The sequence below is a fragment of the Triticum aestivum genome, chromosome 3A, assembly GCF_018294505.1.
Source record: "Triticum aestivum cultivar Chinese Spring chromosome 3A, IWGSC CS RefSeq v2.1, whole genome shotgun sequence".
Lineage (NCBI taxonomy): Eukaryota > Viridiplantae > Streptophyta > Magnoliopsida > Poales > Poaceae > Triticum > Triticum aestivum.
This window is the reverse complement of record NC_057800.1, coordinates 71,430,265-71,446,115: the sequence shown is the minus strand read 5'-3', so window position 1 is coordinate 71,446,115 and position 15,851 is coordinate 71,430,265.

Below are 15,851 nucleotides of genomic sequence, written 5' to 3'. Positions count from 1 at the left end.
TAACTAGGATGTTTGATATCATCAAGCTTTCCCACTTACAACAAATTCAGCCTTATGTCAAGAATCTGTCTCACATCATCGAGTACCAATCTGCAATCTGCGTCAATGCATATAGAGCTCTTGCGAACAATAGTTGACGAACCACTATTTCCCGTCCTCACTTGGCCAATAACTCCACTAGTGTAAGATGTGAAATACTCCTTGTGTGATGTGATGTGCAAGGATGCACCTGAATACACAACCCAACTCATGGCATCATCACGAATAACACTATAGCATTCTTCATCTTGAATGACTAGATAGTCCTCATCTGTTGCAGTCATGGCTGAGCTGCTCTCAGCCTTTTGCTCGGTTTTATTTGCAAGTTTCCCATCTGCAAGCTCTCTTTTGTACTTCCTGCACTCGCTCTTTATGTGTCCCAGATTTCTACAATGAAAGCAAGTAATATCTTTTCTCTGTTTTGACTTTGATCTACCCCTGGATTTACTTCTGCCTTGCTAAAATCTTGTGTGACCACGTCCATGGTTCTCATTCTTCCCATGGGTTTCAACCACATATGCATCATAAGAAGAGGCATCACCCTTTTCCTTCTTTCCGACTTCTTCATTCACCATACAGTTCTTCACCATCTCCGAAGTCAGCTTCCCATCCGGAGTTGAAGTGCTAAGTGACACAACAATCGTGTTCCAACTATCAGGCATGGAACTCAGCAGCAACAATGCTTGCACCTCATCCTCAAAGTTGATCTTCATCGCTGAAAGTTGATTTATATGGCATTGGAAGACATTCAAGTGCTCAATCACACTTGTGCCATCTCAATACTCAAGCTTTGCAGGTCTTTTGATCACTTAGGCCTTGTTTATTGATGTCTTCCTCTCATACATAGACTGCAACTTCTGCAACATCTCATACGCATTTGTGTCATTTGCAACATGGTTGAATATATTGTGGTTGATGTATAACCGAATCATACCTATTGTCTTTCTGTGCAACACTCTTCATTCTTTTTCCATGACACCTATGGCTATCTTGTCTTTCACAATTGGCTCATACAAATCCTTGCAACAAAGGATGTCTTCCATCATGGGTTTCCATAGTGAGTAATTGGAAGAATGAAGTTTTATCATACCACCTGTAGTAGCGTTTTCTTTCAAAGCCATTGTGAGCGGCACTTCCAACAACAATCAAGCAATTGGGATTAGCAACCTCCTAAGAAACCAAGGCTATGATGTCACTTTGTCGGGAATTAGCACACAAATGCACCTGTGGTTAACTGAAAAATGCAGCGGAAACAAAGTAATCTCAGCATCATATTATGTACCAACTCAATGATTGTTGCTTAGCACGGAAGGAAACATATCCAACGACATATATGGAGGTAAAATGTTACTCACCAAACAAGACGCTCCTCTGAAGAGTGTCTTGTGGTAGGGTAACTTTCTAGACAGCAGCAAGTAACAATAAAGAGACACCAGATTTATACGTGGAAAACCCCCCAACTTGAGAGAAAAAACAACGGGCCGAAACGACCTAAATCCTCTTTCACTATTATCAAATGTGAGATACAACAAGTTCTTCTCTAGATAGCACTAGAGGATCTCATACATCAAGATTTCTGAATCTTGGATGAACACAACAGGATTTGGGAATCAAGAGCTAGGGTTTGGAACAATCTCACCAAAGATGGTGAACCACAGTTTGAAGGAGATAAGCCAGTGGATCTGGACCATCACAACCTTGGGGAGTAGCTCACTTTGCTTCTTCCTTCAGTCTTCCTCTCTTCCATTTCTTTTTTTCTCTTTTCTTCTCCAATGGAGGTTGAACAGATTTTCCTCACTCTTGGTGGTTGCTGCTGGATGGAGGGTAAAGCATCCCCATCCTCTCGTGTGTAAAGTACAAAATGACCCTAGGTCATAACCCTAATGGGTAGTGTACTTCTACACCTCTTTGGGCAGCGTAAAAGGCCTCAAATGGTAATCTTCTCACAACCCACATGAGGAGGATATCCCAACAGTGCCTCATTTTCCTCGCGTGCCTCAGTCTGCCTCCATGGCCTCTAGCGGCGCCCACACCCTCTTCCTCACCCATTCAGTCGCAGGAAAGATTAGCGGCGGCTGGCGATGCCAAGGACGGCAGCGACACATGTTGTAGCGCCTAGATCTCGCGATGGCCAACACTGGACGCTGCTCCACGGGCGAGTGTTGGGTTCACGTCGCTGCGATGGAGATTGCGAGAGACGGAGAGAGAATAAGAAACGGAAGCGAGAAGACGAGGGGTCGCTTTACGGTTAAGGACGGGTGTAATCGGTTTTATATAGGACGGTATTTTGGTTACACGGTAACTGATACCAGCATAAGGCAACCAAACATAATTAACGGTTTTGGATAGTGTTGTGATCAGATATCGGTAGGGCTGGACCAAAAGCTCGTAGCTCGTGAGCTTGATGAGCGCACGATAGTTGGGCTCGCTAAACTCGTGGCTCACTTCTTAATGAACAAATCCAATCATTAATTTTAGCTCGTTAACTTTAACGAGCTTAAAAAAATGAGCTAACGAGTTCCACGAGCAGCTCATTAATTAAGCTCGTTAGTAACAACACACACATATTTTCATCTAGCGTGACAAATTTTCATAGCACCTCAGCCTAACTATTAAACTAATCTACATATGAGGCAACAAACTAGTGTGTTTCCTTTTTTAATTAGTGACCATATTCTTTTTCAAAATCACATATACAGACTCATCATGTAGACCATAACACACCAAAATTATTTAACAAGCGCTCGTGAGTGCTCACGAGCTTAACGTGTTTCAAACGAACCAAGCCGAGTAGGATTTTCTGCTCGTTAATCTTAACGAGCTTAACAAACTAAATCTTAATGAGCACAAGCTTAACGAACCGAGCAGCTTGTTAATCCACCCATAGATACCGGCTGCAAAAACCGTGAAACGAACGCCTAAGCTAGGAGGGACGACGGCGAGCCATCGTTGCAAACTACCGGGCGTTGCAACTGTGCGTAGCTAGCTAGCGAGCTATCTTTTTTTTCTTTCATGATTGCGAGGCACATGCACGGAGACGATGACGGTGAGGAGACAATCTTAGGATTTCGTATCTTTGCCACATGCATGATACTACAAATCCACCGGAATCCAATCCAACCTTATATATAAGACACTTGTTAATTTGGGTTACGTTTCGCTCTCCGGTGCGTAAACGTGTTGAAATGAATAGCCCACGAGTAAAGACTGACCATGGAGCAGTATTTAATTGCTGCGTACCGTACTCGGTTTCGTGACCCATTGGGCGTGCACCGGGTTGATTGAGGAGGCGTGCTGTGTGGATGGATCAGATTAATCTGGCCTCCGCGTTGTTTGTCAGAGGAACAGCGACGCAAACTGGTCAGTGGTCACTCACCGATCAGCCACCGACAGGGCACAGGGCCACGCAGGCCACGCGCGCGGAGGTCGACTGCGCGCCGTCCATGCACGTACGCTGCACACATGCAGTCGGCGCGTTAAACATGAGCCGCGCGCCGGCTGCGTGCGCCGCGTGCCATTGCCGGCTAGCCGGGGCCCGACGCGTAGCTAAAGCCACGGCGGCGCGCGCCACGACGTGGCTTTTCTGTCCAAACTCCACACGTACTCCCGGCGAGTCTACAGTCACCCCTACTTGTTTCCTTTTGTTTTCATTCTACTTCGCCGTGACACTGAGTGGTCGATATGTTCTTTCCGACTTAAGGAGGTTCGCTCTCATTTTCACTGTGATCAATGAGACTGATCAACACAACGTTCTGGCCCAAACAGGCTTAGGAAAAATTTATCCAAGCAGACAAAACATGTTACGGCAACTCCAACGCGGATCATCCAGTGGACATCATCAAATGTTCGCGGACATGTGTAAACTTAAGAAAATCCCGACGTCCGTACCAGTTTAAAGTTTAAACGGATTTGACGGTCCCTGTTGTATGTCTAAAAGTGTTCAGATTATTATCCGTGTCTGAACATTTTAGGTGACGCGTGTTGAAGTTGCCATTGTATAAGCAAAACAAAACACTTAACAGCCAACTAGTAGAAGAAAGAAAAAATTACCGCCACCGGCAAGACCATAACCATACCCAGATTAATCTCTCCCCCCTCACTGGCGTTGCGCATTGACGCACCCGGACGCTTGGCCTCACTGCAATCTGCTATTTCAAGGTGACCACACCCGATTATCTTCACGCCAGAACACATCCGCTCCACATACTCCTTCGCTCCACAACCGCCAGGACCGCGTACAGGAAGGCTCTATGGGATAGTCTGTCGTCGGAGATGAAGCACGAGGTAGTCGCCCTTGCAGCCGCCTGGCAGTCCCGCTGTGCCAGGAGGATCCGGCAGGGCATGCCAGCGAGCTCGCCGAGGTCTCCGATGATGACTCTATAGGCTCTGACGATGACATGACACCGGACCCCGCACTGGTGCATGTCGGCCTGGCCATGGAGCAGGCGCATACACACTACGACGTCGCCATGATGGAGGAGGAACAACCTGCGTTGGCTCCTATGTCGGTGATCCGGCAGGTGTAGGAGGAGCAAAGGTACAACCTGTTCCTCCTCGAGCAGCACCGGCTGGCGGAAGGCCAAATCTACGGCGAGCGTGCACAAGCGAGGTGGTCATCACAGCCGCTGTGGACCCAAACTTTGATGCGAAGCAGGGAGCGCACGAAGCCATGCGTGCTCGCAACGCAGTGCTGACTGATACGTCTCCAACGTATCTATAATTTTTGATTGTTCCATGCTATTATATTATCTGTTTTGGATGTCTATGGGCTTTATTAAACACTTTTATATTATTTTTGGGACTAACATATTAACCCAGAGCCCAGTGGCAGTTTCTGTTTTTTCCCCTTGTTTTAGAGTATTGCAGAAAAGGAAAATCAAACGGAGTCCAATTGACCTGAAACTTCACGAAACTTATTTTTGGACCAGAAGAAGCCCACGAAGTATCGGAGATGAACCAGGAGAGTCCCGGGCTGCCCACGAGGGTGGGGGGCGCGCCCCCCTGCCTCGCGGACAGCCCAGAGGTCCACCGACGTACTTCTTCCTCCCATATATACCCAGATACCCTAAAAACTTCGGGGAGCAGAATAGATCGGGAGTTCCACTGCCAGAAGCCTCCGTAGCCACGGAAAACCAATCTAGACCCGTTCCGGCACCTTGCCGGAGGGGGGAATCTCTCTCCGGTGGCCATCTTCATCATCCGATGCTCTCCATGACGAGGAGGGAGTAGTTCTCCCTCGGGGCTGGGGGTATGTACCAGTAGCTATGTGTTTGATCTCCCTCTCTCTCTTTCTCGTGTTCTTGAGGTGGTACGATCTTGATGTATCGCGAGCTTTGCTATTATAGTTGGATCTTATGATGTTTCTTCCCCTATACTCTCTTGTAATGGATTGAGTTTTCCCTTTGAAGTTATCTTATGGGATTGAGTCTTTAAGGATTTGAGAACACTTGATGTATGTCTTGCGTGGGATATCCGTGGTGACAATGGGTTATTCTATTGATCCACTTGATGTATGTTTTGGTGATCAACTTGTGGGTTCCGTGACCTTGGGAATCTATGCATAGGGGTTGGCACACGTTTTCGTCTTGACTCTCCAGTAAAATCTTTGGGGCACTCTTTGAAGTACTTTGTGTTGGTTGAATAGATGAATCTGAGATTGTGAGATGCATATCGTATAATCATACCCACGGATACTTGAGGTGACATTGGAGTATCTAGGTGACATTAGGGTTTTGGTTGATTTGTGTCTTAAGGTGTTATTCTAGTACGAACTCTAGGGCTGTTTGTGACACCTATAGGAATAGCCCAACGGATTGATTGGAAAGAATAACTTTGAGGTGGTTTCGAACCCTACCATAATCTCTTCATTTGTTCTCCGCTATTAGCAGCTTTGGAGTGACTCTTTGTTTCATGTTGAGGGATAGTTATGTGATCAAATTATATTATTATTGTTGAGAGAACTTGCACTAGTGAAAGTATGAACCCTAGGCCTTGTTTCAACGCATTGCAATACCGTTTACGCTCACTTTTATCATTAGTTACCTTGCTGTTTTTATATTTTCAGATTACAAATACCTATATCTACCATCCATATTGCACTTGTATCACCATCTCTTCGCCGAACTAGTGCACCTATACAATTTACCATTGTATTGGGTGTGTTGGGGACTCTAGAGACTCTTTGTTATTTGGTTGCAGGGTTGCTTGAGAGAGACCATCTTCATCCTACGCCTCCTATGGATTGATAAACCTTAGGTCATCCACTTGAGGGAAATTTGCTACTGTCCTACAAACCTCTGCACTTGGAGGCCCAACAACGTCTACAAGAAGTAGGTTGTGTAGTAGACATCAAGCTCTTTTCTGGCGCCGTTGCCGGGGAGGTTAGCGCTTGAAGGCATATCTTTAGATCTTGCAATTGAGTCTTTTAGTTTCTTGTTTTATCACTAGTTTAGTTTATAAAAGAAAATTACAAAAAAATGGAATTAAGTTTGGCTCATATCCTTCATCTTTTTAATATCTTTCGTGAGTATGATGGAAAGGAAAATTGTGCCAAAGTGTTAGAAGAAGAATGCATTAAAATGTTTGGCACTAAATCTTTGAATGATGAGCATGATTGCAATGTTGTTAGTATGAATCCTTGAGTATCCATAGTACTAATGATGATTGCACTAGTTATGATGAAAATGTCTCATATAAACATGTCAATTTTTGTGGAGTGCATTGAGTTTGCAAGCACACACCAAATGGGGAAGATAGATATTGCAAGAGGCATAATCATTTAGAAACTAAATTGTTGCAAGAAAGGCTAGATTTTTGTGCTGAAAGATTCAATATTTATCACCATCCTTGTTAACTTTGCAATGAACATGGTATTTTAAAGCTCCAATGCTATTTGTTTCATGATCAGGTCGTGTCAAAAAATTATGATAACTTGATTACCCTTGAGCATCATAAAGATCTTAGTCTTCTTTTGGGTTATGAAGAAATGAAACGTATAACTGAGGGTATTCCAAAATTTAATCTTGATAAATTTCTTGATTTTGATCTAGAGGAAATTTATATGTATTGTGCGGTGAATTGCATTGAAAACCCTTATATTGCCAATTACATAAAGAAAAGAAAACAAATAGAAGATGAAGAGAATACTAATGAAAGAGAAGAGACTTCCCAATATCCTCCTATTATTTCTTATGATGAATCAGATAACAAGGAGGAGCCTTCTATTCAACCAATCTCATTAATAAGGAGCTCCAAAAAGAGGATTGAACCCACACATGATGTGGTGAAGAAGAAGAAAAGAAAAAGGAAGAGAGGTAAAAAGATATCTCTCCCAAATAATGCTGCTCCCATTACTGTTGTGCCTCATGAAAATATAATTGTGGAAGATGATGCGCTTGATGATGATCTCGTTATGCCTATTGCTTGTTGTGATGATTATGATTAGGAAGATAATGATACTTCTTATGATCTTGAAAATCTTTTTGGCACTTTCTTGGAAGAATATGATAATTACTATACTATTGGTGCTATCTATACTATTAATGATGAGGGTGATTATGCTTATGATATAAAAAGGCCCAAGCTTGGGGATGCTATGTTTGATGAAGATGATGTTTTTGAGAATATATTTGCTGCAATTAATGTTTGTCCCAAGCTTGGGGATGCTACATTTAATGAAGATGATATTTTTAGTCTCCCAAGTTTTGTTATGCAAATTTATAATGATGATAACATGCCTCCTACTTATGATGATTATATTGATGAAAATGGGTTTGGAAGAGTGTCAACTTTAGGAAGTAATGATCCCACTATTTTGGAGGATGTTGAATCTTATTATGATAATTATGAAAGTGGATTTGGAGAGGTCATGACTTTATTTAGTAATGATTCCACTATCCTGGAAGAGGTTTCAATCGATTATGATGATAACAAAGTTGCTACTTATAATAATTATTGTGATGATACATATGCTATAAAAAGTAGTGATGATTATATTTATAAAACTTGTCATGATTATGATTACCCTTTTTCTGAACATTACTCTTTTAATGTGGAAACAATTTATAGTATTCGAGTCTCTTATGATAATCCCACTATTCCGATTGAGAAGAATTTTGCTTATCTAGAGAGTAGTAAATTTTCTATGCTTCTAGATCATGAAAAGAATGCTTTAGGTGATGGCTATATTTTTGAATTCATTCATGATGCTACTGAAAATTATTATATGGAGGAATATATGCTTGTAGGAATTGCAATAATATCAAGTTTCCTCTTTATGTGCTTAAAGTTTTGAAGTTATGCTTGTTTTGCCTTCCTATGCTAGTTGATTATTGTTCCTATAAATTTTTTGCTCACAAAATCCCTATGCATAGGAAGTGGGTTAGACTTAAATGTGCTAGTCATATTCTTCATGTTGCTCTCTTTATGTTACAATTCTTATCTTTTATGTGAGCATCATTGAAATCATCATGCCTAGCCAGGGGCGTTAAACGACAGCGCTTGTTGGGAGGCAACCCAACTTTATTTTTGTTCCTTGCTTTTTGCTCCTGTTTAGAAATAAATAATTTATCTATCCTCTGTTATGATTGAGCTTTTTATGTTTTAATTAGTGTTTGTGACAAGTAGAACCGTTGGGAAGACTTGAGGAAAGTCTTGTTGATCTTGCTGTAAAAAACAGAAACTTTAGCGCTCACCAGATTAGCTACAATTTTTTATTGGAGAGTTATATTTAGTTAATTATTTTTGAAGATGATTAATAGACAAATTCCTCAGGTCCAGCAATTTATTTTAGAATTTTTGGGGTTCCAGAAGTTTGCGTTAGTTACAGATTACTACAGACTGTTCTGTTTTTGACAGATTCTGTTTTTCTTGTGTTGTTTACTTATTTTGATGAATCTATGGCTAGTAAAAGAGTTTATAAAGCATAGAGAGGTTAGAACACAGTAGGTTTAACACCAACATATATAAAAAATGAGTTCATTACAGTACCTTGAAGTGGTGTTTTGTTTTGTTTCGCTAATGGAGCTTACGAGTTTTCTGTTAAGTTTTGTGTTGTGAAGTTTTCAAGTTTTGGGTAAAGATTTGATAAACTATGGAATAAGGAGTGGTAAGAGCCTAAGCTTGGGGATGCCCAAGGCACCCCAAGGTAATATCCAAGGACAACCAAGAGCCTAAGCTTGGGGATGCCCCGGAAGGCATCCCCTCTTTCGTCTTCGTTCATTGGTAACTTTACATGGAGCTATATTTTTATTTACCACATGATATGTGTTTTGCTTGGAGCGTCATTTATTTTATTTAGTTTTGCTTGATGTTTGAATAAAATACCAAGATCTGAAATTCTTAAATGTTAGAGAGTCTTCACATAGTTGCATAATTATTCGACTACTCATTGATCTTCACTTATATCTTTCGGAGTAGTTTGTTGTTGGTCTAGTGCTTCACTTATATCTTTTTAGAGCACAGTGGTGGTTTTATTTTACAGAAATATATGAATTCTCATCCTTCACTTATATTATTTTGAGAGTATTTAGAACAGCATGGTAGTTTGCTTTGGTTATGAAACTAGTCCTAATATGATGGGCATCCAAGGGGGGTATAATAAAAACTTTCATATAAGTGCATTGAATACTAAGAGAAGTTTGATACTTGATGATTGTTTTGAGATATGGAGATAGTGATATTAAAGTTGTGCTAGTTGAGTAGTTTTGAATCTGAGAAATACTTGTGTTGAAGTTTGCAAGTCTCGTAGCATGCACGCATGGTAAACGTTGTGTAACAAATTTGGAACATGAGGTGTTATTTGATTGTCTTCCTTATGAGTGGTGGTCGGGGATGAGCGATGGTCTTTTACTACCAATCTATCCCCCTAGGAGCATGCGCGTAATACTTGGTTTTTGATGACTTGTAGATTTTTGCAATAAGTATGTGAGTTCTTTATGACTATTCTTGAGTCCATGGATTATACGCACTCTCACCCTTCCATCATTGCTAGCCTCTTAGGTACCGTGCATTGCCCTTTATCACCTTGAGAGTTGGTGCAAACTTCGCCAGTGCATCCAAACCCCGTGATATGATACGCTCTATCACACATAAACCTCCTTATATCTTCCTCAAAACAGCCACCATACCTACTGAAGGAAATATGCCCTAGAGGCAATAATAAAGTTATTATTTATTTCCTTATATCATGATAAATGTTTATTATTCATGCTAGAATTGTATTAACCGGAAACATAATACATGTGTGAATACATAGACAAACATAGTGTCACTAGTATGCCTCTACTTGACTAGCTCGTTGATCAAAGATGGTTATGTTTCCTAACCATAGACATGAGTTGTCATTTGATTAACGGGATCACATCATTAGGAGAATGATGTGATTGACTTGACTCTTTTCGTTAGCTTAGCACTTGATCGTTTAGTTTGTTGCTATTGCTTTCTTCATGACTTATACATGTTCATATGACTATGAGATTATGCAACTCCCGTTTACCAGAGGAACACTTTGTGTGCTACCAAATGCCACAACGTAACTGGGTGATTATAAAGGTGCTCTACAGGTGTCTCCGAAGGTACTTGTTGGGTTGGCGTATTTCGATATTAGGATTTGTCACTCCGATTGTCGGAGAGGTATCTCTGGGCCCTCTCGGTAATGCACATAACATAAGCCTTGCAAGCATTGCAACTAATAAGTTAGTTGCGGGATGATGTATTACGGAAAGAGTAAAGAGACTTGCTGGTAACGAGATTGAACTAGGTATTGAGATACCGACGATCAAATCTCGGGCAAGTAACATACCGATGACAAAGGGAACAACGTATGTTGTTATGCGGTCTGACCGATAAAAGATCTTCGTAGAATATGTGGGAGCCAATATGAGCATCCAGATTCCGCTGTTGGTTATTGACCAGAGACGTGTCTCGGTCGTGCAACATTGTTCTCGAACCCGTAGGGTCCGCACGCTTAACGTTACGATGACAGTTTTATTATGAGTTTATATATTTTGATGTACCAAAGGTTATTCGGAGTCTGGATATGATCACGGACATGACGAGGAGTCTCGAAATGGTTGAGACATAAAGATCGATATATTGGACGGCTATATTCGGACACCGGAAGTGTTTCGGGTGATTTCGGAGAAAACCGGAGTGCCGGAAGGGTTACCGGAACTCCCCGGGGAAGTATTGGGCCTTAGTGGGCCTGAGGGGAGAGAGGGCAGCAGCCCAGGAGGTGGCGCGCCCCCTCCCATGGGGAGTCCGTATTGGACTAGGGGAGGGGGGCGCGGCCCCTCTTTCCCTCTCCCTCTCCCTCTCTTTCCTTTCCCCTTCCCTCTTCCTAGTTGGTCTAGGAAAGGGGAGTCCTACTCCCACTAGGAGGAGGACTCCCCCCTCCTTGGCGCGCCCAAGGGCCGGCCGGCCTCCCCCTTGCTCCTTTATATACGGGGGCAGGGGGGCACCTCTAGACACACAAGTTGATCTTCGTGATCGTTCTCTTAGCCGTGTGCGGTGCCCCCCTCCACCATAATCCTCGATAATATTGTAGCGGTGCTTAGGCGAAGCCCTGCGACGATAGAACATCAAGATCATCACCACACCGTCATGCTGACGGAACTCTTCGCTGACACTTTGCTGGATCGGAGTCCGGGGATCGTCATCGAGCTGAACGTGTGCTAGAACTCGGAGGTGCCATAGTTTCGGTGCTTGATCGGTCGGGCCGTGAAGACGTACGACTACATCAACCGCGTTGTGCTAACGCTTCACCTTCCGGTCTACGAGGGTACGTAGACAACACTCTCCCCTCTCGTTGCTATGCATCACCATGATCTTGCGTGTGCGTAGGATTTTTTTTGAAATTACTATGTTCCCCAACAGTGGCATCCGAGCCTAGGTTTTATGCGTAGATGTCATATGCACGAGTAGAACACAAGTGAGTTGTGGGCGATATAAGTCATACTGCTTACCAGCATGTCACACTTTGGTTCGACGGTATTGTTGGATGAAGCGGCCCAGACCGACATTACGCGTACGCTTACGCGAGACTGGTTCTACCGACGTGCTTTGCACACAGGTGGCTGGCGGGTGTCAGTTTCTCCAACTTTAGTTGAACCGAGGGTGGCTACGCCCGGTACTTGCAAAGGTTAAAACATCACCAACTTGACAAACTATTGTTGTGGTTTTGATGCGTAGGTAAGAACGGTTCTTGCTAAGCCTGTAGCAGCCACGTAAAACTTGCAACAACATAGTAGAGGACGTCTAACTTGTTTTTGCAGGGCATGTTGTGATGTGATATGGTCAAGACATGATGCTAAATTTTATTGTATGAGATGATCATGTTTTGTAACCGAGTTATCGGCAACTGGCAGGAGCCATATGGTTGTCGCTTTATTGTATGCAATGCAATCGCGCTGTAATGCTTTACTTTATCACTAAGCGGTAGAGATAGTCATGGAAGCATAAGATTGGCGAGACGACAACGATGCTACGATGGTGATCAAGGTGTCGCACCGGTGATGATGGTGATCATGACGGTGTTTCGAAGATGGAGATCACAAGCACAAGATGATGATGGCCATATCATATCACTTATATTGATTGCATGTGATGTTTATCTTTTATGCATCTTATCTTGCTTTGATTGACGGTAGCATTATAAGATGATCCCTCACTAAATTATCAAAGTATAAGTGTTCTCCCTGAGTATGCACCATTGCGAAAGTTCTTCGTGCTGAGACACCACGTGATGATCGGGTGTGATAGGCTCTACGTTCAAATACAACGGGTGCAAAACAGTTGCACATGCGGAATACTCAGGTTTAACTTGACGAGCCTAGAATATAACAGATATGGACTCAGAACACGGAGACCGAAAGGTCGAGCGTGAATCATATAGTAGATATGATCAACATATTGATGTTCACCATTGATACTACTCCATCTCACGTGATGATCGGACATGGTTTAGTTGATTTGGATCACATGATCACTTAGAGGATTAGAGGGATATCTTTCTAACTGGGAGTGCTTAAGTAATATGATTAATTGAACTTAAATTTATCATGAACTTAGCACCTGATAGTATCTTGCTTGTCTATGTTTAATTGTAGATAGATGGCTCGTGCCGTTGTTCTGTTGAATTTTAATGCGTCCCTTGAGAAAGCAAAGTTGAAATATGATGGTAGCAATTACACGGACTGGGTCCATAACTTGAGGATTATCCTCATTGTTGCACAGAAGAATTATGTCCTGGAAGCACCGCTAAGTGCCAAGCCTGCTGCAGGAGCAACACCAGATGTTATGAACGTCTGGCAGAGCAAAGCTGATGACTACTCAATAGTTTAGTGTGCCATGATTTAGGGCTTAGAACTGGGTCTTCAACGACGTTTTGAAAGTCATGGAGCATATGAGATGTTCCAGGAGTTGAAGTTAATATTTCAAGCAAATGCCCGGATTGAGAGATATGAAGTCTCCAATAAGTTCTATAGCTGCAAGATGGAGGAGAATAGTTCTGTCAGTGAACATATACTGAAAATGTCTGGGTATCATAATCACTTGACTCAACTGGGGGTTAATCTTCCTGTTGATGGTGTCATTGACAGAGTTCTTCAATCACTGCCACCAAGCTACAAAAGCTTCGTGATGAACTATAATATGCAAGGGATGAATAAGACTATTCCTGAGCTCTTCACAATGCTAAAAGCCGCGGAGATAGAAATCAAGAAGGAGCATCAAGTGTTGATGGTCAATAAGACCACCAGTTTCAAGAAAAAGGGCAAAGGGAAGAAGAAAGGGAACTTCAAGAAGAACAACAAACAAGTTGCTGCTCAGGAGAAGAAACCCAAGTCTGGACCTAAGCCTGAGACTGAGTGCTTCTACTGCAAGCATACTGGTCACTGGAAGCGGAACTGCCCCAAGTATTTGGCGGATAAGAAGGATGGCAAAATGAACAAAGGTATATGTGATATACATGTTATTAATGTGTACCTTACTAATGCTCGCAGTAGCACCTGGGTATTTGATACTGGTTCTGTTGCTAACATCTGCAACTCAAAACAGGGGCTACGGATCAAGCGAAGATTAGCTAAGGACGAGGTGACGATGCGCGTGGGAAATGGTTCCAAAGTCGATGTGATCGCGGTCGGCACGCTACCTCTACATCTACCTTCGGGATTAGTATTAGACCTAAATAATTGTTATTTGGTGCCAGTGTTGAGCATGAACATTATATCTGGATCTTATTTGATGCGAGACGGTTATTCATTTAAATTAGAGAATAATGGTTGTTCTATTTATATGAGTAATATCTTTTATGGTCATGCACCCTTGAAGAGTGGTCTATTTTTGATGAATCTCGATAGTAGTGATACACATATTCATAATGTTGAAATCAAAAGATGCAGAGTTGATAATGATAGTGCAACTTATTTGTGGCATTGCCGTTTAGGTCATATTGGTGTAAAGCGCATGAAGAAACTCCATACTGATGGACTTTTGGAACCACTTGATTATGAATCACTTGGTACTTGCGAACTGTGCCTCATGGGTAAGATGACTAAAACGCCGTTCTCCGGTACTATGGAGAGAGCAACGGATTTGTTGGAAATCATACATACAGATGTATGTGGTCCAATGAATGTTGAGGCTCATGGCGGATATCGTTATTTTCTCACCTTCACAGATGATTTAAGCAGATATGGGTATATCTACTTAATGAAACATAAGTTTGAAACATTTGAAAAGTTCAAAGAATTTCAGAGTGAAGTTGAAAATCATCGTAACAAGAAAATAAAGTTTCTACGATCTGATCGTGGAGGAGAATATTTGAGTTACGAGTTTGGTCTACATTTGAAACAATGCGGAATAGTTTCGCAACTCACACCACCCGAAACACCACAGCGTAATGGTGTGTCCGAACGTCTCGTAATCGTACTTTATTAGATATGGTGCGATCTATGATGTCTCTTACTGATTTACCGTTATCGTTTTGGGGTTATGCTTTAGAGACGGCTGCATTCACGTTAAATAGGACACCATCGAAATCCGTTGAGACGACGCCTTATGAACTGTGGTTTGGCAAGAAACCAAAGTTGTCATTTCTGAAAGTTTGGGGCTGCGATGCTTATGTGAAAAAGCTTCAACCTGATAAGCTCGAACCCAAATCGGAGAAATGTGTCTTCATAGGATACCCAAAGGAGACTATTGGGTACACCTTCTATCACAGATCCGAAGGCAAGACTTTTGTTGCTAAATTCGGAGTTTTTCTAGAGAAGGAGTTTCTCTCGAAAGAAGTGAGTGGGAGAAAAGTAGAACTTGATGAGGTAACTATACCTACTCCCTTATTGGAAAGTAGTACATCACAGAAACCGGTTTCTGTGACACCTACACCAATTAGTGAGGAAGCTAATGATAATGATCATGAAACTTCAGATCAAGTTACTACCGAACCTCGTAGATCAACCAGAGTAAGATCCGCACCAGAGTGGTACAGTAATCCTGTTCTGGAAGTCATGCTACTAGATCATGATGAACCTACAAACTATGAAGAAGCGATGGTGAGCCCAGATTCCGCAAAATGGCTAGAAGCCATGAAATCTGAGATGGGATCCATGTATGAGAACAAAGTGTGGACTTTGGTTGACTTGCCCGTTGATCGGCAAGCAATTGAGAATAAATGGATCTTCAAGAAGAAGACTGACGCTGATGGTAATGTTACTGTCTATAAAGCTCGACTTGTTGCAAAAGGTTTTCGACAAGTTCAAGGGATTGACTACGATGAGACCTTCTCACCCGTAGCGATGCTTAAGTCTGTCTGA